At 47.9% G+C, this 24001-nt stretch overlaps 1 pseudogene; it reads left to right on the top strand.

The window, feature by feature from the left end:
* Positions 1 to 14111: 14111 nt before the first annotated feature.
* Positions 14112 to 14719, top strand: LOC114211926 (nuclear transport factor 2 pseudogene; annotated as a pseudogene).
* The last annotated feature ends 9282 nt before the right edge of the window (positions 14720 to 24001 follow it).

Below are 24001 nucleotides of genomic sequence, written 5' to 3'. Positions count from 1 at the left end.
TAAATAAAATCTTTAAAAAAAAAAGAAAGAAAAGGCTATTCTTTCCACATGAAATTGTCTTGGCACGCTCTGCAGAATCAATTGACCATAAATGTCAGGGTTTATTTCTGGACTTTCCATTTCCTTCCATTGACCCAGATGCCTATTCTTAGTCAGTACCACACTATCTTGATTACTATAGCTTTGTAGTAAGTTTTAAAATCAGGAAGTAGGAGTCCTTCATTTTTGCTCTTCTTTTTCAAGCTTGTTTTGGGTTTTCTGGGTCCTTTACATTTCTATATGAATTTTAGAATTAACTTGTCAAAGTCTGCAAAAAAATAGCTCCCACTTTAAAAAGTGTTCTCTTATGAAATATGGTAATAGGAGACAGTAATTTTTTTAAAAAATTTAATGACCCTATTTGGGGAAAAAAAAAAAGCAATTGTGGGGCATTTTACCAATCTGTAAAATCCAAAGTGACGTAGAAAGTCCTGGAGTGTGGGCCAGATTTTGAGGTAGGGCAGAGTGTGCACTGCTGGGGAGGAGGAGGAAGAAGGAATAAGATGACATCGAGTGGAGCGGTGAGGGGCCCCTGGGCCCCTGTTGTAACATAGATCTAGGCGCAGCGTCCTAAGGACGAGAGGTGGGACATGGAATGCCCTGTTTGCATAAAAGGCTCACAAGGCTCCTGGGGAAAAAGTCACGGTCAGCAAATGGAACCAGATGTTGGTGCTACAACAGGCTCTGCTTGTCAAGGTGAGGGAAAGGAGTAATCTGGAGTTCCGCCCAACGTCTGAAGGTCAGATACAGCTAACACTGACTGAGTACTTCCCCTGAACGAAGCCCTTCCTATGCAGCATTGCGTTTACTGCTCCCTGCAATCCCGGGAGCCGTAGTTGACTGTTGAGATGTCAAACACAGCACTGTCCAGCGGTGAAATTCAACAGGTGAAATTCATTTTAGTAATATATTTTTATTTAACTTTATGTATCCGAAGTGTTGTTTCCAACACATAATCGATATCTAAACATTTGTTAGTGCAGTATTTTTCGTTCCTATTTTCTTACTAACACTTTAAAATCCAATGTGTTTTTATACATGTCCAACACATTTTGACTTAAATGCTAAAGGGATTTCACAAAATTTGCAGTTGAAAAGTAGCTTCACATTCCCATTATTTCAAGCACCCTTAAAAGCAAACCAAGTATCTGTTTTTAAATTTAAATTAATAAAAATTAAATAAAATGTAAAATGTTCCTCGGTCACACCAGCCAGATGTCACACATTAGTGGCTCTCCCATTGGACACACAGGCATTCCTGTGGCACCGTATCATGAGGGCAGTGACAAAGTCAGCTTGTTGAACACTGTACCCCTTGCTTTGTGTGGGCACATAGTAGATAGTCTTAAACATTTGTTGAATAATGCATAAACGGATGAGTCAACAAACAAACTGAGCTAATGAACAAATGAAATAATGAGAAAAAAACAAGCAAACCGGGCCAAATGCTTACAACAAGTAAGTGGCAAGGAAGGAATTCAAAGCCAGGTCTGACTCATTCTAAAATCTACTGGCTGCAAGAAACATATGTGGACATAGGAAAGGAAAGCGGAAGCTTAGGCCATTGAGCCAAGGATCATCAGGGTGTCCTCCAGGCCCTGCCAGCCCTCCATAGGCTCCCTTTGGTCCACCTACCATGCCTAACCTGCTGCACCACCTTTCCCCTGGCCAAGCTCTGGGGATGCTCCAGGAGCCCAGAGGATGAAAGGCTGGTAGGGGCAGGTGACACCGTGAGCATGGTGACAGCTGGCTGCACCAAGCACAAGGACAGGGCTCTGGGCACAGGAAATGGGCACGAGCTGCCCAGACAGAGCCCTCGTTTGTCTTGAAATCGGCAAGACTGACCTCATATCTGGTCACAAGTCCTGAGGCTGATCCAAAACCAGAAGGAAAAGCCAAGGGAGACTTTAGTTTCAGTCACAGGACTTCAGAGCTGGAAAGAGTTGGAGGCACCATCTCATCCAAGACATTTATTTTGTAGATCAGGAAACTGAGGCCCAGGAAAGGCAAAGTCCCATGCACGGTTGCACAATGAACGGTCTCTTTAAAAGGGAAGGCCACATCTTACTTTAGCTATTGCTGATGCTACTATTCTTTCCTTTCTCTAAAATGATACCTGTTCCAGGTTCTCTTCCAGCACCGGGCAGTTCTTCTGCTCCCTGCGTAGTGCTGGACCCATGTTGTAAGGGAGTAGCCACAGTGCCAGAAAACTGGTCCTGCTTTGAGCTTGTGCTGCTTATTTTCTCTGCATGAAATGCCTGTCCTCCCCTGCTCTTTACTACTCCATCCCTCACAGTCTCAGCCTGGCTAGATAATACCTGTATACCAGTATAATACTACTAAGCTTCCTCTGTGCCCCTGACCTAGCACATCTCCCACCCTTACTCCATGGCAGCTGTTGGACAATGGAGAAAACCAGCTGGCTTTACCTCCTTTATCCAGGGGAGTGTCTGTGGCTGGGACCCCAAGTTTGGGAGGAAGCTGTGGAAATTAAGATTGGAAAGCAAGGGTGGAGCCAGATGAGAGAATGAGGCAGGTTGTGAATAATTAGAAGGGAGGACCCGGAGGCCTCACTGTGTCTGCCTGGAGTGGGAGTCTGGAGATCCAGTCCTATTACGGGGACATTCTTTGGGGGATTCCCTTGATCCCATTTTCACAAGAGATGGAAAACAACATCATTGAAGACAGGCTCCCTGGCCTCCTGAGCTTCAGCTGTAGTAGAGGCTTATTCATCCATTCATTTAATAAGTGCTAACTGAGAGTTTACCTTGTGCCAGCCACTGTCATAGGCACTGAGAGTAAAAGTAGGTTTGTGAGTGTGTGTGTGTGTACACGCACATGCACGTGTGTTTGCAGAGGGGAAAGGGATAAACACGTAGCTATTAATTCTTTCAATGTGCTAAGCACTGTTCTACATGCTGGGGATACAACTGTGGATAGGCAAGTATGTTCCTGCCTTGGGAAGTTCCTGTTCTGGTAGGAGAAGACAGATATTGAATAAGTCATGACAAGTTTGACAAGTTCAGTGCATTTCATGAAAGGAGAGTAAGGAGCACTATGGGAACACACAGCAGGGGAGTCGATCTTGATCCAGCGCCTCCACGATGAAGCGACATTTCATCTACACCTCAGAGATGAAGTACAAAGATTTCACAGACAAAATGTGAAATGTAAAGTGCAGGGTGCTTTGGGAGTACACCAGGAGGGCACAGAACTTTGACAGGGTTGAAAGGAAGGCCCCTTGGAGCAAGTGGCATCCAGCGATTACCTACATAAATGTGATAGATGGAATGTCGATCCAAGCCAACAATGAAAACCGGTCACCGCAGATCTGAGCTGAGGAAGTGATATTTAAGATCTGACGCCTACATGGCAGTTAACCGGTGAGAAGTGAAAGACAGTGCAGGTGTCCCCGGCAATCGGACAGGCATGTGCCAAAGCCCTGAGGTGAAGGGAGGATGGCTCTCTGGGAACCACTTTTCTCTCCAAGTCCTTTGATGGGGATGTGCAGGTCCAAGCCGTCAGTGTACCCAGAGAGGACTCAATGAGTTTGCTGTGCTCTGTCCGTGGGGCTTTCCAGGCACTGAGAGGCATCTCCCCCGGGGCCTGATCCTGGGTTAACGTCATCCCTCCCTTTCCTGAAAGGGAGTTGAGATGCAGAGAAAAAGCAAGGGACTTACCAAGGTTAGACATCATCATGCTAATTAAGCACTTACTATGTAGCAGCTACTGTGCTCAGCTCTTCACTGTCCAACACGAGGTAGAGACAATTATTGGTCTTGTGTGACCAGTGAGGAAACTGAGGCTCACAGAGGGCATCTTGTCTCGGGTCACATGGCTAGACAGCCCCAGAAATTTGGAAGCCAGGTAACTGACCGCAGAGACTCCACTCCTCTCCAGTGGGACTCTTTGGCAGAAGCTGGTCAGAGTCCAGGTTCCCTGACACTCAGCTTTGTGCTTCTGCCACTGGGAGGCCTCCATATCCCAGCGTAAGGACAGACTGACTTCAGGCAGGGCACTAAGCAAGAGTGCCATTGGACAGCCCCAGGGCTTCAGCCCACCTGCCTTCCCTGCCTGCCCCTTGCTCTCCCACAAGGAAGGGGCTTACACCTCTCAGCCCAAGCTCCACCCACACCACCCTCACTCCTGCCCAGTAAACAGCACCAATTTGGCACCCCCCCCACGCCCTTTAGGGGTGTACAGCCTGCCCTTAAAAGAAGATGCCTGGCAGGGGCTTGCTGCAACGGCCTAGGAAACTAGCTGGGGGTCTTTGAACAAGAAATCCAGATCCTGGGTGCCCAGAATGTGATCAAGAAGTGGGGGTCATAGGCTTACGGTAAACCATCCCATTGGCTCCACAGACTCTCAATTCCATGGAGAGAATGCAGCTGCAGGAGGGGCAGGCGGGGCCCAGTAGCTCTAGGGTGAGGGGAATCCGAACTGCAGACAATCCTGGGGTTACTGCTAGGTTCCCCCTTTGCCCCCATAAGGCAACTTTCCAGCAAGACTGATGAGTACACATTCCTTTGGCCCCTATGAGACACACAGCCCATACCCATACTTCCTCCAGGGCCCTTACCTAATAGTGACCCCCCACCCCACACCAGAATCACCCCATCCCCGCCTTGGGTCATGCCCCAGCTTGTGCAAACCACAGGCCGCATAGGGCGCTAAGGCAGGATGAGTCAGGGGCAGAACTTGAGGTGCTGAGCCTGGGAAGCAACTCCGAGCAGGAAGAGGAAAGCTCTGCGGCCCAGAGAGGAGTGAATCAGGCAGGAGTGGTTCAGGTCCTGGGTTCCTGCCTCTACTCAGCAAACACCTGTAGCAGCAACGGATGTGGGGGAGGGACCCGGGCACACCTGGTTTGGGGTCAGGCGTTGTTGAGGAAGTGTTTTACCAGGAAAGTATGTAGATGGCATCTCCAATGTCGCCAAAACTGCAATTTGCTCATGGCGGGCAGGGAGGAATGCAAGAGGGCTCTGTGTGTGTGCACACATGTGTGCCTTTGTGTGTGTACATCTGAGCCTGTGTCTGTGTGTGATATGTATGTGTGTGTGTCTCTGATGGGGGCACATGTCTATACATATGTCTGTGTGTGCATGTCTGTGGGCTTACAGTGTGTGTGTGTGTGTGTGTGTGTGCATGTGTGTGTCTGAGAAGGTCTAGGTCACTGCCTATGCCTATGTGGCTGTCCTGTAGGTCTATATGTAGGTCTTTGCATCTGTAATTTAGTTTGCATCTAAGTGCAGCAAACAAGGGACCCCCAGTCTTGGTACCTGGCAAACGATACCAGAACCTATCACCTCAACACTACACTTGACTGTTAGCCCCTTGAGGACAGGGAGCACTTGTGATTTTTCTCACTATTATGAGAACATAGTAGATACAAAATACATGTTTGTTGAATTAATATCTCAGAGAGGCCCCCACCTGGTTCAGCTGCCTGGGAAGCCCCGGAAGTCCCAAAGAGGAGGCCTAGGAGGGGAGAGGAACGTCAGCCAGTCTGATCCCATTCCCAGCTCGGGACACAAGTCTCAGAGGACTTCTCCAACCCTCAGACTTTTGTTTGCTGTTCCCCTCTGCCCTGGTCCAAAGTCAGGGATCAGGGCTCTGAGCTCTGCGATAACCTTGCTGTGTGAACTTAAGAAGTCCCTTCCCCTCTCTGGACCTCAGGTTCCTTATCTATTCACAGAGCAGGGTGGATTGCAACCATCAAAGGCCACATCCAGTGTCAGCATGGTGTGGTTTTTACCTTCAAGCACTTTGTTCAGTGGCCCCTGCCCAGCTGGATATTGGGTCCATGTAATTGCCTCTCAGAGCCCACTCCTGCTCCTTGTGCAGCCTCCTGTGGTCCCCGCTCAGGCAGCAGGCAGAGCTCCTAGCAGGTGCTGCTCTTCAAGGCTTCACCCTGCAGCTGGGCTCTCCGCCATGCGTGCCCATGGGTCACCCCCAGGCATGAGAATTCAGAGCACCTTGCTAGAAACACACAGGTTGACATTTATAGGCTTGAGGAGGGCACATCTTGGGACCGTGGTGATGAAAAATGCAGTCCCCTAACACCTTGGCCTCTGGGCCTCTAGAGGAGGAAGCATTCTGTGACTGATTTTTCTGGAGAGTTGGGTTGGGGAGGGGGGAAGTGGGAGGTATCACTGATGAAAATGCTAAAATTTTCTTTTAAGTGTTTCAGATAGGAACCTTCCCTAGATGTATTACATGCTTCCTTGCCACCTCAAACAAGAGGTGAAGCATCATTTCATCTTTCCTTGATGACTCAGGGCCATTATAAAACATTAATGATTGATTTGAGTTTTAATACAGCAGTGTCCTCAGGACTGTGCAGGTCTGTTAGGCTATTTTTGCCTACACTGAAAAAGCCAGGCTTCCCTTTTTTGTATTTTATTATTGCTCAGTGACAAAGTGTCAGCTGTCACTTACTTCAGGGGCCCTTATCTCTCCCTTCTTTACAACAGTAAATCTGTTAGATCACTACATGCCTACACTGTGTAGAAAATGAGTCTATCAACTCCGGGCAATGGGGCTCTTTTATGAATAAAATACATAGTAGAATCCACTGTGGCTACTCAGAAGCCTTTTTGTCTCCAGCACTTCTTAGCCAAGTGACCCTAAAAATATCTTTCTGTGGCTCAGTTTTTCTGATCTATAAAATGGGACTACTAATAGTATCTGCCCATAAGGCTATTGCAACTGAACCTAAGGTTATATGCTACTAAAGCACTTAACACACTGCCTGGCAATAATAACTACTCAATAAATGTTATTTGTTTTTCTCTTTTGTTTTCCCCTAAGGAACAAAAACAGGCTGCGTTGTTTTATTCTTAAATAGTATTCTTGTCTGAGTTTTGGATCAGTGACATCGCTGGATAGCTACTTGAGTTCTGTGTGAGTGAAGTGACTCACTCCTAATGACTGCTTTGAGCTGCAAATAACAGAAAATCCAACTAACAGTGGCTTAAACAAATAGGTGTTTGTTTTATCCTTTTACAAGAAACATACAGGCAGACACCTGTTGGCATTAGTTTAGTGGCTTAGTGATGTAATTCTTTTGGTCTCTGCCTCATGGTCACAATGTGGCTGCTGCAATTCCAGTCATCACATCCTTTTTCAAGGCCGGAAGAAGGAAACAGGGTGATGCCAGCTATCTACTTTCCCAGACACCTACTTTCCAGCAGTTTTCTCCTTGTTTTATGGTCTAGAACTGAGTCACATGGTCACTGTTAATGCAAGGATTTTGAAAAACAAGAAATAGGGCTGTCACAATTAACTTAGACCAAATATCACATCTCTCCTGGGACTTAACCACACTCTCTCCCTGCTCCCATCCTCCATCCAGGGTTCTATTAGTTAAGAAGAAGGGGAAATGGAAATTGGGTCAACAGCTAACATTATTTATTCCAGTGAGTATCATAATTCTTTCATTGTCTTAATTAGGAAATTTTGATTGCAAGTGACAGAAAGCCAAATCAGACCGACTTAAGCAAAAATAATTGGATAGAGAGAGTAAGTAATAGAAACAGGACAGAAAGAAGGAAAGGAAATATTTTATTATTATATATTGTTATGTATATATTATATATAAATAAATTGACTTATATTCCTGAGAAGTCCAGGAAGAGTTTGGCTTTAGGTAAGTCTATGACTGAATGTGCAAACAACACTGGCAGAAGATTGCCCTTCTCTGCCTTTTGTCTGTTTTGCTTTGCATTTGCTTAATGATCAGGTAGATTCTCCTGACATCTGATGGTGCCTGGGAGCTCCAATTTCTCATTCTCCCAGGCTCTTGTCCAGTAGAAAAAAGAGTGAGTCATTTCTCCCTGTCTCTATAAGCCAAAGTTCCAGGATAAATGTTAGTTGGCTGTGATTGGATCACAGTCCCATCCCTGAAACAATCACAGTGACCATAGGGAGTTCAGGGCTCTGATTGGTAAGGCCGGTCTTAGACCTAACACTGGAGCGGAAGTTGGGTCAGCTGCCCCAAACCTCTGGCCAAAATTGGGGGTCAGAGTGGGCTGGATGTCTCATGGAAATCAGGTGTGGAACCAGAGGAAGGGGGAATGGCCACAGAGCAGGCAGAGAGCTTTGCAGTTTCCAACATAGACCTATGAATTGGGAAAAACAGAGATTCTGGCCCCATCTTGCAGTGGGCAAAGTGGTCTTAGAAAGGCAAAATGACATGCCCAGAGCTGTTTAGCTCATGGATGGTTAGGATGAATCTGGTACATCCAGGTTCCCAGTGTTTCTCCTACACCACATCCTGAGCGGATGGACACCTGGTAGACCCAGGGATTGTTCAGGAGCCACGGGGCCATGGGACAAACTAGCCAGAGGAACCACCAAGAGAGACCACTGGTTCCACATGGTATGAAGCTCCTTTACCTCCACTGTCTTATTAGGGCTTCACAGTACCCTGTGAGGAGGGCAGGCCCAGAGATAGGTCCATTCTACTGAAAGAGAAGACAAGAAAGATGGTGATAGAGCACCCAAGGCAGAGGAATGCTAGTAACCACTGCCATTTCTTTGCTCCTGGCCCTGCAGTATCTCATTCATCTCTCCACAGTGCTGTGAAGAAGGTACTATTAGCACTACCATTTGACAGACAGGTAGCTCAGATTCAGGAAAGTGAAACAACTTGCCCAAGATCACACAGCTAATAAGAAGAGAAGCTGGGGCTTGAAGCAAGTCTGTTTTAAAAAACTGGGCCCTAGATAAATAAAGGAGGCTCCACCCAAGCTGGGTTCTTAGTAAAAACAAACTGGCCTACTGTGATCTGAGGATTGAAGGGATAGACATTTGGGGTGCCTGGACAGCCTAGCAGAGGCAGGATGAGTATCAGGAAGGTGGCCCCCAAAAGCATTAACAAAGAGTTAGTCCCTTTTTCCTGCTTCAGGACACCTGGGGTTATACCCCCTCTGCTTTCCTTCTGGGCCCCCTGCCAACGTTATCCATTCATGACAGCTTCAGCCCAAAAGACTGTCCCCAAAATCCAGGTATCAGCCCAGGAGAAAGGATTTGGTCTGGGAATCTTGGAACCTGCATTTGTGTTTATCCCTCAGTCACTGGATGAGCCTAAGAAAAGCCCCCTCTCTGGGCCTCAGTTTCCCCACTTGCAAAAGGAGCTAGCTGGACGCAATAATCTCCAAATGCACTTCTGGCTCCAGCCAGAATCATTGTCTCAGGTTCCAAGATTTCTCCACCCCTCGTGGTAGCTTCAGATTTCTTGCCTGGGGGAAGAGCCTGGGCAAGTTGCTACAGTTCAGCTCTCTCCCAGCAGAGAGGCAGAGAGGCATGGCTCCCAGCCCAGCAAGGCGTTTTACCTAACCTCAGCAAGCTGAGCAAATCCCTGAGAACAAAAAGGGGAGAGGACCTGAAGAGGGAGGGGATTGAGTGAGTCTATTCCTGCCTTGCTGAGCCAACTTTAACCCCTTCCACCCTGTCCCAGCAGCAGGAAGGCCAGCAGAGATTCAGGGCAGGGCATGCTTGGGCTTCTAGGAACTGCTGTGCACCCAAAGCCACCTTTCCCTAAAGGAGGCCTCCCAGGGAGCAGCTGCAGCTGGAGATGCCATTTGTCCTTCACAGACCCAGACACAGGATGTTGGAAAGAGCTGGGAAGAGCCCCACTCCCATCATTTGTAAGTCAGGAGGCTGAGGCCCAAAGATGGGGAATAGCTTGCTTATGACCACATAGCTTTAGACTCAGAGGGAGGAGCCTGGATCAGCACAGTGCCAAACACATAGATTACTAAAATTTGTTGAATGGCAGGAACCTAGGCCTCCTTGACTACACCATATTGCCTTGTAGGATTCTTAAATCAAAGTTTCCATCCCAAAATTAGAAGAAGATTGTTGAGGCCTGTCTATAAATTCCTCACTTGAACCTGCAGTGACTAATTTGCCCAGGAGTGTGGGATCAAACCCACCATGGCTATTAAAAATTTAATACAAAGCCCCAGTGCCTTGGGGCTGTGCTTTTTTATTAGCCCTGGAACAGGGTGAAGCCTGCATAATCAGTCAGGCTGAGCCAAGAATGCTCAAAGGTCCCATCCCTGAGAAGCTCTGGGGGAGCACTCTTCCCCTTTGGAGGCATCCTGGGGAAGACCTTCTGAAAAAGGAATCTCTTTTTCCTGTATCAGCCTCAATCATAGGCAAAGTGGTGATCTCCTCAGCCAAGAGAAGTATGTATTAATACAGATCACACCCCTGCCCCTAACATTCCCCCCACCCCCCGTACAACTGACATTTCACCTTTAGTATGAGGCAGACTCTCAGGTCTCCCAAAAGCCTCTGTGAATATGTGTGTGACCCACAAGGGAAGCAGGGGATGAGGGTCCAGACTATTGGTGAATTGTAAGCAGGGGGCATATTTTTGAGCTGGGAAAGCAGCCAGACTGCATCAAAATTGGGCTCCTGGGCTCCTGCAGCTGGTGAGGGGGCACAGGGCAAGAGAGGGCTCTGGGTGACCTGAGCATGGCCGTGGGAATGCAACACAGCTTCCTTACCTACTCCGATTGGTTCACTGTGGGACTGATAGCACTATGAGACAGCAGGTGGCTTGTGAGCGCCGGGATGCCTTCTCTCTGGCCCAGTGTCCCTGGGAGGTCCTTGGGAGAAACACAAGCTCTAGGGACTATTCATGACCATTATGAGCATCACTCTCTTCCTGGCATTGTGCTAGGCATCAGGGTAAAGCAACAAAACCCACATGGTTCCTGCCCTCAAAGACAATGACAAGTAGGAAACACAAAGGTCGCCCATTATAGTTCAGATGTGCCCAAACCCCAATGCTGAGCTTTTTGGCAAACTAGCACCCCACAGGGATCACTGAGCCATGTTTATTATTCATCGCTTATTAATTGTATCTCACATGGCTCCCCCTCTCTCACAAGCACATCCAATCCATCACTGAGCCCTCTCACCTCTACCTCAGCAAAACATACACCCTGAATTCCACCAGCCCCTCTGCCCTTGATCCAGATGCCCTCTTTTCTCTCATGGGTGGCTGTTCTTCCTGCCTCTTCTCTTGTCTCCCTTTAGCCTATTCTCCAAGAAGCAGCCAGAATGATTTGTTCTAAGATATAAGTCACTCTCCTCCTAAAATCCTCCACCCTAGCATGAGGTGCACACTGTATACCAGGGCCCCTGGACAAGACCTTCATCTCTTATGTCCTGCCCACCAGACACTCTCCCCTTCTGCACAGGCCTTCCTTGTGCTCCTTGAAGATAATGCCCTCATTTCTTTCTCTGCGCCCCTGTACCTGCTCTCCTCCTTGGAATGTTTGTGTCAGCTCACTGTCACTCAGGTCTCAACTCAAAAGTCACCTCCTCAAAGAGGCCCCCCTTGACTATTCTAACCAAAGCCCCTGCCATGATTTACTCTCCATCACATTCCCTTATTTTTATTGTTACAGTACTTACCAGTAAAGCTGAAATCATCTTGTTTCTATGTTTATTGTCTGTCAATCTCCATCCACTAGAAAGTATGCCCCTTCAGGGCAGCCTTTCCATCTTATTTTTTCACCACTATTTACATAGCCCCTAGAACTCTGTGCCCAGTAGGGTCTTCAAAAAATTTTGTGGTCTCAGGGTACCTGGGTGGCTCAGTCGGTTAAGTGTCCGACTCTTGATCTCAGCTCAGGTCTTGATCTCAGGGTCCTGAGTTCGAGCCCCGCGTTGGGCTCCACACTCAGTGTGGAGCCTACTTAAAAAAAAAAAAAATCCAGAAAGAAAGAAATTTTGTGGCCTCATTAAGTGACTTGCCTAATACTCAGACATACATTTTGGAAAGGAACGTAGAACTTAAATCCATCTACCTATTTATCAGATGGGGAAATGAAGATACAGAGAGAGACCAGGACTTGCCCAGTCATATGATCCATTCAGTCATTCATATAAACTACTACATGGATTAGAGGAGGCAGCTGTGAGGATCTGAGAGGAACAGCTAGTGCCAATGGCCTGAGGCAGGACCTGAATAGGGAAGCAGGTAAGAGATGAGTGAGAAGAGACATGTGAGGTGAGGTGGCCAGGCAGGCAAAAGCCAGGCCAGGCAGAGGCAGCGTGGATGCCATTCCCCCTGAAGCGGGGAGGGGAATTATTCTGCCCCCTTGGGTAGGGTGCAGAGAAAGCCTGGAATCGGGGAGACCAATCAGGCACCCGCGAGAAGCCAAGAGTGAAGATCCCAGGGGTGAGCAAGTCCCCCGGCGTGCCTGCCGGGACATCAAAAGTGCTGTGGGCAGTGGAAGCCACCTGCCTGAGCTCCGCATGGGCAGAAGGCTGCACCCAGAGCCCAGTCGGTCCACACAACCCCATTGTTGCTGCTGGGGGCACGCCGCGTGCCAAATTGCTGCACACTTAGTTACTCATGCCACGGGCTTTGGACCAATTTAGTGAGCAAAGAGGGTGGTTAACAAGGAGTAAACAATCTAAATGCCCATAATTACACTGAGGCTTTGCTGTAATACATCTAAGCCAAGGGGTGGGAGTGGGAGCAGGAGGAAACATGGGGTCTCCTCTTCTTTGTTCTCTGTGGTCTACCCCACTGAAATTTCTTCCAGCCAGCCTGCCCTGTCTCATAGTCTGATACGGCAGTCTGCAATTTTCTTGTCTTTTTATTGTCTATTGCTTTTATTCTGGTGGAGGAGGGTGTGCATGCTCAGTTCTAAGCATGAGGATTACAGCAGAACAAAGCAAAGTGCCCGCTCTTGTGGAAGTGACACTGTAGTCAGATAATCGACAGGTAAACAAATAACTATAAAATGCATACGTGCGACAAAGAACACTGATGTGGTGTAAGGAGAATAGGAGAGCTCCAGGGGTCGGACACATAGAGTGTGTCCAGAGAAGGCCTTCCTGCTAAGGTGATATTTGAACAGAGATGTGAAGGAAATCAGGGCTCAGCCATGCAGTTACCCAAGGGAAGAACATTCCGTGCAAAGAGTGTAACAAGTATGAAGGCGCTGAAACAGACTTGCGCGCCTGAGCCAGCTGGGATGCAGCAGAGCAAGGCACACTGTAGGACCATTTGGGGTTACACCAATACAGGGCCAGAGCGGGTCCAGGGAGGCACATCAGCATGCGGGAATTCCTCTGGAGAGAGACAAGCACTTTGTTTTTCAAAGTATTTACCTTATTTGATCCCTAGAACAAAGCTGTAAGGGTAGGAAGGGTCGATTTCTTTTTCCATTTCACAGCCGAAGACCTGAAGCTCTAGAATGTCTACCAGTTCAGCCAGGATCACTACCTTTCAGGTCAGATCTGAAGCTCGTTCCTTTTGACACTGCGCCATCGTGAGCTTCCAAAACAAGAGCAGCTCTCAGGCAAGCCTCTCTTGGGTTACAAAGTTCAGAGCAGAGCTAGGTGAACCACATCGCCACACATGATACAGAATGCTCTGTGGTGCATCTACAGAGAGTATTCACACATCCCGTAAAACTGTAGTAATTTAACCAACACGGCTGAAAAACATAGCTCTCGTCTTTCGAAGAAACATTTATAGAAACACTGAAAGTTAGAATCACGTTCATGTCAGATCCTAACTTAATATTTCTGGAATGAAATTCTTCTCAAATGTTTTTGTCCTTCAGAATTTCTCCAAGAAGTTACCTGCAGAGTTCCAGATAAAAGGTAATATGAAAGATTAAATTAAGATCGCCATCCAGAAGACCAGATTCCCCTGCAAGTGACACATATACAAATCTTGTGAACATTTCCAGAAAGTTTTCTCTAGATCTGCCATGATTGGGCATTTGTCTCCATGCCATCCGTGTTTACTGAATATCTGATCTTATTGTTACCATCATTTTCATTATTCGGTTTCTATTTGTCACCATAGCAAGTGAAAACAACTAACTGGGTGGTCACAAAATTTGGCAGAAGTGTTTGTGAGCATCTTGTGTAGAATATAGGCTGTGTAGGAAACAACAGTTTTTGGCAGGGCTCAGGTTGGGAGGGGTGCATCTCGAAGAGCAAGGGAGTCATCTTAGACACTGGCGGTTGCTGATCAAGAGAGATAAAGCTACAGCCCTCAGGAAGCTGTAGAAAGAGAAATACAGGCCGCTGCCTCCATCGTGCCAGCCCCTCGGGTCTCAACGAGGCCGGGTAACGCTCCAGAATGGGAGACAAGCCAATTTGGGAGCAGATTGGATCCAGCTTCATTCAACATTACTACCAGTTATTTGATAACGACAGAACCCAACTAGGCGCAATTTATATTGACGCATCATGCCTTACATGGGAAGGACAGCAGTTTCAGGGGAAAGCTGCCATTATGGAGAAGTTGTCTAGCCTTCCGGTCCAGAAAATCCAGCACAGCATCACGGCACAGGACCATCAGCCCACGCCAGATAGCTGCATCATCAGCATGGTTGTGGGCCAGCTCAAGGCTGATGAAGACCCCATCATGGGGTTCCACCAGATGTTCCTATTAAAGAACATCAACGATGCTTGGGTTTGCACCAATGACATGTTCAGGCTTGCCCTGCACAACTTTGGCTGACCTCCTCCCAGCCAGGCACTCGTGCTGTTTCCTCCTCCCTCCTCTTCCTGATACTATTCACACTCCTCCAGATGCCCCAAATATCATACACAAACGAGCAGGGCTGTGGCGGGAGCGGGCGCAGTGCGCTGCTACCGAGGTATTGTGCCTGATGTTTGGATGCTAGACTAGTTACATCTGACAGGAGAAGTTTGTGTTGTACCAGCGCATGCCTTGGAAAGACTTCAGTAATGCAAAAGGTTGTCTTTTTTTTTTTTTAATCTACTGACAAGTTGCTCTCGTAACCCAAAGAAGTGAAGGAGAAAGCAGCTGCCTCACCGCCCAGATATTGATTTGTTCGGATGTTTCAATGCCTCATGATACAATAAAACCACAAAATTTTCTTAACAAAAAAAAAAAAAAAAAGAAAGAGAAATACAAGGAAGGAATTACAACTTAACTCCCATATTGCAAGTCACAAGGGTAGAACGCTCTGAATCACAGGCATTGATCTGTGATAGGGCTGGTTCTCCCATGGGCCACTCCATGTAGCGTGATCCAAGGATCTATTTCTTAATAATGTTAATGATACCGGCAAGCAGCCCCAGGACCACAGCCCCAGGAGGCCTCCCTTGGAGCATTATACCCATGTTACAATGACTGTGGAGCGTTTCCGTTTAGTGAGTACAGTGATCTCAAGCTTTGTGGTCTGTGGACCCCTTTACATTCTTACCTTATTAAAACTGAGAAGAACATTCTAAGTATTTATGTGGCAATGTATTTAAAAAGTAACAATAAACTCATCACATATTCATATAAGTATCCCTATGAAAATATTTTCAAAATTAAAAGATAGGGAGAAGAGTGGCATTGTACATTTTTTTGAACATCTACAAGAGACACCTGGTTCTCCTGTCTGCTTGCTGTGATATCACAAGTCATGCAGATTCTGGAAAACTCCGTGGTGCACTCATGAGAAAATGAGAGTAAAAAAGGCAAGCAGTTTCTTAGTAATAATGAAATTTATGTTGACCTTCTGGACCACATCCAGGGGTCTCTGGGACCCCAGGGGTCCCCAGACCACTCCATGAGAATCTCTGGTGTAGTAGTTGAAGCCAAACTTCTGGAACTTTGGGCGAGGCATCTATCCTCTCCATGCCTCAAGTTTCTTGCCTACAAAATATGGATAGTAATAGCTGTCGTTGTAAGACTCTTAAGACAATAAAGGACAATAAAGTGACTTACTATGGGTAAAGGGCCTGAAACATAGTACCAGCTCAATAAACACTGGCTGTTCCTATTAGCCTCTCAAGACTGAGCGCATGGATTCATCGGTCCTCTGGTACATGGCACAGAGTAGGCACATGACAGGACTCTGTCATGAGTAAAAGACACACATGAACCATTCTCTCATGTGAGAGGACTCTGCGGCCCTTCCTGGGACCGAGGAAAGTCGGCTTTCTTGCCCCGATTAAATAAGCTAAACAAATCAGAGAGGCCAAGTGACTTAGTCACTCAGCAAATCCCACTGTACCCGCTGTCATACCTGAGAGCAATCCCCCTCCACCCACATCTGGCCACCTCTAAAGGCCCCCGCGCACACTTGGAACAGAGATCCCTGTAGTACCTGATTTTGTCCTGATATGAGATGTGCCCCTTCTGCAGACGTATGGGCCAAAGCAAGCCTGCAGAGGGCTTGGTTTAAGATGCCCGGGCTCTCTCCTCCCTCTGCCGCGTCATCCAGGGAGCACTTCTTGGTTATAATTACTGATTAACTTATTTGAGGGGATGGTCTCTTTTGTTTCCATGGTTGCCATGCCTGGGATGTGAGACGGGCCTCTTATAAATATTTGGGTGTTTGTTGAAGGAAAGAAGGAATAAAACTGTGCTTTAATTGACAAAAAAGAGACAACTTGGATAGTTTTTCTAGATAAGTCGATGTTAGGGATAGGGGAGAGAGGAGGAGAGAATGGTAAAATGTTGAAACAAAAAATCACATAAATATAAGGTCTCAAGAGTTAAGGTGTTGTCTACCCAGGGCCCCGGCTCTGCTTAGCTTTTAAAGCAATAATGGTAATAATTGCAAGAATGGCTTACAGGTATTGAGGGTTTGCTGTGTGCCTGGCACCATGCTAAGCACTCTGCATGTCTTGTCTCACTGAATGCTCTCAATACCCTACTCAGCAGATAATGCTGTTATTTCCATTTACACATGGGGAACCTGAGGGCCCAAGTGACTCTCCTGACGTCGCCCAGCCAGAGAGTGGCACAGCATCACAGTGGTGTGTCTCGCAAGGCTTCGGGAATAGAATGTACACCTGAGCGGGTGGAAGGAGGCTGGGATGAGAGGGCGGCAGTTTGGGGCACTAAGCAGTAGAGGAGGCCCCATTGCAGGTGCCAGAAGTTCAATGTCTCTGGCGATACCCACAGGTGAGCCAAAGGAAAATGCTGCTGATTTCTTAATTCTGCGACTCAACACTGACTCAGGCACCAGGCACAGAGTCTGAGTACATCTTATTTTACAAGAGAGAACACTGAGGCTCAGAGAGGGAAAAGGACTTAACCAAGGTCACACAGCAAGTTAGAGCCCAGCCCAGACACTTCTTCCACCCCCGTGATTTTGGCCCTCTGCCAAGTGCCCCTCTTCGGACTAAGATTCACACACTTCCTCCAGCCACCAGCTCTCCTAAGTCCCTACGTCTCTGCAGAAAGGGTGGCGTGGGAAGGAGCAAAGCATGGCCTTCACTCTAGGCTTCCCCTCACAGGGCCGGAAGGAGAGAGTGGTGGGGGCATGACTAGGCTTGCAGTGGCCGCCTGGGGTTCTCCACCACTGCTCCCCCTGCCCCCCCAGAACAAAGCGCTCTTAATGAGAGCAAATTACAAGGGCTCTGAGAATGGAAGGGGCTCTTTGATGGCTGGGGTAGGAGCTGGGATGGGACGAGCCCCTTCTCTGTCCTCTCGTGCACACCCTTTCACCAGGGAGCAGGCTCGCACAGGACGGTGCCCACAGAAACATCCATCATGGCGGTCGGTGCTAGGGCTCCAGGTTGGGCTTCTATCCCCCAGTTCTCCACCCCCAGCTACCATAAAAACGGCAATTTCTGATGGCCAGGCAAGTTGGCAGAGTTCCCCAGCCAATCCAGACTTAGGTCTTAAAGCAGATTTGGGGGAGAAGCTCCAGGGTACCCCTAAGCCCCTGGAGAAAGGATCAGGGCTGAGGATCGCTATGCGTCATCCCTGTGTCTGGTTAGCTTTTCTCTCTGTGGTGAGAGGGCCGACATAGTAATAATCACTAAGATCTATTAAGTTCTGGTACTAGCACAGTGCTAAGGGGCTACATACCTTAATCCCCACATAAACCTATGAGATGGGAATTACCAGAGTCCCCATTTTAGTAGCTTAGCACAGTGGTTGTCAAAGTATTGTGCCCACGCCAGTATCACATGGAAACTTGTTAGAAATGCAAGGTCCCACTGCCTTACAGAGACTGAGCACCAGGTCCGAGTCAACAGAGTAACAGGTGGTAGGACCAGGAGTCAGACCCCGTTCTGGCTGCTCTGGGGCTCACACGTCTCATCTCCAGGCTGCACTGCCTGTGTCCTGCCATCCCGTGTCCCTTCTGTGGGACATCATGGCTCAGAGAGGCTGAAAGTAATTTCAAAAGGAGAGCATGTTCCCTGGGGCACCGTCTCTAACTGGGAAAGATTGCCAACAGCCTAGATGTCCACCAGCACCCGGCTGGTTAAATCAGCTATGGGGCGTCCACGTGATGGAACATTGTACAGCTTTTTATAGAAATTGAATGGAAAAGTGTTTTATATACTCTATGGAATGACCTCCGTATTACAATATTAAATAGTAAGAAGCTAAATGCAGAACTATATATGGAGAGAGAGAGAGAGAGAAAGCTACCATTTGTGTAAAGGAGAGAATTTCTAAACCAATTTGTTGATACACACACAAGTCTCTGAAAGAGACACTGGCTAACCTCTTTACATGCATTACCTCCCCTAGTCCCCTCAACAAACCTGTGAGGTCATTATTCTTATTATCCCCATAAAAAAAGAGTCACAGAGCTGGTTAGTAACAGAGCTGGGATTTGAACCTCCATCTGTGCGACTCCAGAGTCAAGCTTTAAATCACTTTATTCTATAAACATATACATTTTATTGTAATGTAAATATTAAATATTTATATTTATTTTATATATTTGTTCACTTAAAATTCCCAGCTCCCTTTTGAGGAAGTTATGATTTTTTCCCCTTTACAAATAAGGAAATAGGGGCCCAGATAGGTTAAGTTCCTTGCCCAAGGTCACACAGCCAAAGCACGACTAACCAGAAAGAGAATCCCTAGAAAGTATGAAGGAATCTTGGGGCCTCTATTCCAAGTTCCCAGTGGAAGAGACTCCTCCTCAATAAATTACAGGTGAAAGGCTGTGATGTCCATGTTTATAAAGGTAGGGAGTGTCCATCATGTTAGCTGTTTCCCCAGTTCCAGGTACGGCGCCCAGTGCATGCTGAGCACCTGAAAAATTGGGAGGAAGAGAGGAAATGAGGGATAGCAACGCTGACCAGTGATCACCTCAGAAGAGGTTTTGTAGATCAGCTAGGCCAGGTGGGCAAATCCAAGCTAGAGAGGCAGAGGCATTTGCTTAAACTGGTTCAATAAGGAATTCTAAGGAGACTGGACATGAGGGTAGATGACATTTCTTAATGATCCACTTACGTTGAGAATTGTCACAATCTCCTTCTGCCCTCCTCCCCTGCCCCAGTGAGGATGGAAGGGGACAGGAATTGTCCATTTTGATTGGGGCAGGAGGAAATAAGCTATCATAAGGTTCGAGCCTGTGGGGAAGAGGGTCCCTCAGCAACTGTGGGGTGAAGGGAGGCAGTGAGTATAAGCAAGAAGCTCAAAGGAAGGCAGCTGAGATACAAAGGCCAGTGGAATCAGAAACAAGGGACCTGGTTCTGGTCTCAGTTTTGCCTTTCACTAGCTGTGTGGTGTGGACGGGTCACTTCACCTCTGACCCTCAGTGTCTTCATCTGTAAAGAGCCGGATTTATTGTGGGACCCAAAGCAGAGTGCATAAGAATGCATGGAGCAAACTAAAGAAAGCAAGAGGTTAACACGAGGAGTTATTAAGGATGCAGAATGGTGCTGGTGACAGTCAGTGCGTGTTGGACAGCTTGCTTCTCACCAATGGCTATTCTTTTCATTCCAAATGTACTGTGGAGCCGAATCCATGCGGAATATCCCTTACTTATTAAAGGGAAGTAAACTGTCTTAGCTTGTGAGGCTTTTGCTGACTTCCCTTCCCCCAGCGCGGCACTTACTACATTCCTTGCTTAGGGGTCTGGCTCCTTCACGAACAGCTGATGGAGGGCAGTGACCATGCAGTATTCATTACTTAATCCTTAAACCCTAGGACACAGTAGTGGTGGTAGATAAATGGATGGATGGGTGGGTGGATGGATGGATGGATGATGAATGGACAGTTGAATATTTTCAAAACCCAAAGGAAAAATAATTTGGATTCTAAGATAATACTTCTTTTTTTAATTTTTAAATTTTATTTATTTGAGAGAGAGAGGGCACAAGAGGAGGTACAGTCAGAGGGAGAAACAGACTCTCCGCTGAGCAGGGAGCCTGATGCGGGACTCGATCCCGGAACTCCGGGATCATGACCTGAGCCGAAGGCAGTCGCTTAACCAACTGAGCCACCCAGGCGCCCTAAGATAATACTTCTTAGAGAAGATAAGTTTGGACTGTCTTCCAGGGTGGGTAAGATTTCAGCCAGGGAAAGACAGGAGGTTAGAGAAGAGTGTTTGAGGAGGTGAGAACAGCCCGAGCTGAGGCATGGGGCCGGAGAGCTCAGGCGCTCGGCAGCAGTTGTTAGCAGTCTGGGGTTGATGGAGCACAAAGAGGGCTGTGGTCCGAGATGCAGCTGGAAAAGTAAAACCAGGCTAGGGCAGATCCTGAAAGTTGGGCCGAAGGGTCTGGACTCCTCTACCCTGCAGGCAGGGAGGAGTGACCTGATGGACCTGAGCCCCCTTCCCCGGGCCGTATGTGAAGGGACAGGCTCCAGGCCAGGGCTGGCTCCGGGAGTGGGGGCCTCACCGCTTGCTGCTGTTGGCCAGGCCTTCCTGAAGGGCTGCCCAGAGCCGGGGTGAGAAGGGTTCCTGGCCAGGCCACACAGCTACACACGGACACCTGTGCCTCCCCGTGGGGCCAGACGCAGGGCGCTGGGGATCCTCCCGCAGGGAAGGCCTCTCCCTAAGGAATGGCTGGAGTGACACCACGTCACCCAGGTGCCCCCAGGCATCCACCCATCCGGCAAGTCTTACCCTCCCCATTCCCCCAAAGCACACCAATAGGGCTGTCTGGGCTCCAGGGGCCGTGCTGACATGGAGTGGCTGCGTGACGTGGGCTAGTCCCTGCCTCTCACAAGCCCTGCATTTCACAACTCTGAGCAGTAACTCTCACCTGGAACACAATGAAAGGGTGCCCCCAGAGTTGTGCAAGCCAGCAGCCCTGCCCCTGCTCTGTTTCCTCAGCTGTACGAGTGAGGACAAAGCTTGGCATTCCAAGTCTCACCGTGCCACAGCCTGAGCAGGGCTTTGGGACAGGAGGAGGGATGGAGCCACGGCCTTTGTCCCAGGCCAGAGATGGTAAGCAACAAGAAGGTCTAGGATCTGGTAGATAGCCAATCCCCGAAAGCAACAGTGACATCTTCCTCCAAGAGCCAGACCTGGATTTGCATCCCTGACCCCATCCCTCCTTCTCTTTCCCACTACATATAACCTCTCTAGCCAGGTTTCCTGCAGGAATAAACCAGGGAGAAGGAAATAAACCTCATGGGGTCATTGTGAGCATTCATATAAGTAATGCCAGTCAAGCGCTTAGCAGAGTGCCTAACCGAGGATAACAGCTCGAGAAGCATTATGTTCGCCACTATTTTTGTTTTATTTTGTAAGACAATTTAAATGTATCCACCCTCAGGCATTCTCACTTTGACCCACCTAAGGTTCACAATAAGTTCCATCAGGGATGGGTCCAGAGCAGAACTCAGATGTGCGCTCGAGAAAAGCACAAAAGGGGTTCTAGGGAGTGAGAAAAAGAAAAGCAGGACACCTCCCCTCCCCACAAACAGAATGACTCCAATCTTCTGATAAACTCTAGAGGTAGACATAGCTACGCATGGAATTTGGCCAAAATTTAAGTTAAAGGAATGAAGCACTAACTGTGAAATTCCAGGTAGGACAATGCACAGAGGTTTTCTCATGCTGGCCCCCCAAAGTCAGGTCCTATGAGGGGTACCCAGTCCTTGGGCCAGCCCCAACTCAACCTTCCATGGGGTATGAGAAGGAATCAGCAGGGAAGACTCAGGGCCTTGGTGTTTTGCTGATGGCAAGCCGCTGACACCCTGCTGAGGAGCAGAGTCAAACCCTGCCCTGTTTTGCCCTGCCCTGCCCTGCCCCAGCTGCTGGATGGAAGGAAGGGCCAGGCGTGCGGCCCAAAGGCAGAGCGGAGAGCTCCATCTGGTCTCTGGAGATACTTAGAGTAGGAAAACCAGCTAGCAAATCCAACAGATTTGATTACTCAGACTTCTCTATATTTTCCAATCTTAGGCATTTTTTACATAATTAGAAAAATTAACATTGTATGTAGTAAGAAAAACAGTATTAGGCTGGTCTGAAATTCACAACACATGGTCTCGAATCGTGACCCTGCCATCAGGGGGCATCTTTGTAGTGTTGAACAAGTCACCCCCTCAGCCCCCGCACCTCACCGCATCCCCGCTTTGAGCCTCAGTTTTCCCCCACTATATGGTAAGTGGGGATTCCCTCCTATTCTAACAGCCTGTACCTGTCAAACTGGTGTCAACATTAGGGTAGTGGGATTATAGATGCCTTTGCTTTTTGCTTGTCATTTCCCTATTTTCCATTTTTCTATTTTTCTATTACTACTTTAAATTTGGAAGAAAGGCAACCACTGGAGAGTCACCACCTCCCCTCTCTTTCTCCTCAGTAGGAAGCAAACCCCATACCCCAGGATATTTGATAAAAACGGGCAGGTTAAGGGGCGCCTGGGTGGCTCAGTTGTTAAGCGCCTGCCTTCGGCTCAGGTCATGATCCCAGGGTCCTGGGATCGAGCCCCGCATCGAGCCCCGCATCAGGCTCCCTGCTCAGCGGGAAGCCTGCTTCTCCCTCTCCCACTCCCCATGCTTGTGTTCCCTCTCTTGCTGGCCCTCTCTCAGTCAAATAAATAAATAAAATCTTAAAAAAATTAAAACAAAACAAAAAAATGAGCAGGTTAAGACAGAGAGACCCCACACTTTGTCAGCCACTCAATGGGTCACCTGGTTGATCCCGTGATCCCACAAACCCAGAACCTCAGGTTTCCAGAAAGCCAGAGCGACTCTGTCTCCCAAAGACCATCTGCCATCCTGTTTCCTCACCTACACAGTGGAGCTTTAGAACCAAAGAGAGACAGGAAGCTGCTCAAGATCATACTGTTCACCAATGTCAGAGTGAACACATCCCAAACCCAGGCAGGTCTCAGACACCATTACGTTCTGTCACTTTGTACCTTGTTATCATTTCGAACTTAACCCCCAAAGTTGAAAGAACAGTGCAAGACATTTTAATAAATCCTTTACCCAGATTTATCATTTGTTTACAGCCCCATTTTCTCCACTGTTTTCTCCTCTGCACACATGCACACACACACGTCTATTTTTATCTGAACCTTGGAAGAGTAAGTCAAACACAGCATCTCTCAGTGTCTCAGTGTGTATTTCCTAAGTAAGAACATTCCCTGACATAACCACAGAATAGTGATCAAAATCAGGAAATTTAACTTTGATACAATACCATTATTTAATCCATGGTCCATATTTGAATTTCCTTACTCGTTCCACACTCAACCCCATCCCCACCTCAGAACTGGTTATTATTTTTAATCAGTACCCCTGTGCCCAGGCGCCCCTCCTCTCCACCACAGGAAACATGAATAAGGCGTTTCATCCTTTCTCTCCCACCCCTACCTCCCGCTTCCTGCCCCTTTCCACTGCCCTCTCCACTCGGGCATGCCCAGACCAGACGGAATGGGAGATGCTGCCATGAGCCCTTCAGCTCGCCTCCTCTGACCTGGGAGCACAGACACTTAAGCCTCTGCCTCCAGCATGCCCAGCTGGGAGGGGTGGGTGGAAGGTCCCGGGGAGCACATTCCAGTCCTCAGTAATGCTCACTGGCCTGCCCTGTCTGTCCGAGGGGACAAGGTAGGCACGGCACATTGGCTGTGCTGAGGAGCTCAAATTCTGTCTAGTTCTAGAGATAAAACCCACTCCTGTGAAGAATCCACATACTCCAAAATGTGTTTCCGTTAAGATGGGTCTGTGACTGGGGAAAGAGCAAGAAGGAACTTTCTGAGTACCAGAAATGTTCTGTATGTGAGTGGTGGTTACAAGGAC

This window comes from Eumetopias jubatus, unplaced genomic scaffold (genome assembly GCF_037043125.1).
Source record: "Eumetopias jubatus isolate StellerSeaLion01/CBP00866 unplaced genomic scaffold, mEumJub1_p1.0 scaffold_5, whole genome shotgun sequence".
NCBI classification, from domain to species: domain Eukaryota; kingdom Metazoa; phylum Chordata; class Mammalia; order Carnivora; family Otariidae; genus Eumetopias; species Eumetopias jubatus.
The sequence above is the reverse complement of the archived record's forward strand: the minus strand, read 5'-3'. Positions and strand labels throughout refer to the sequence as shown.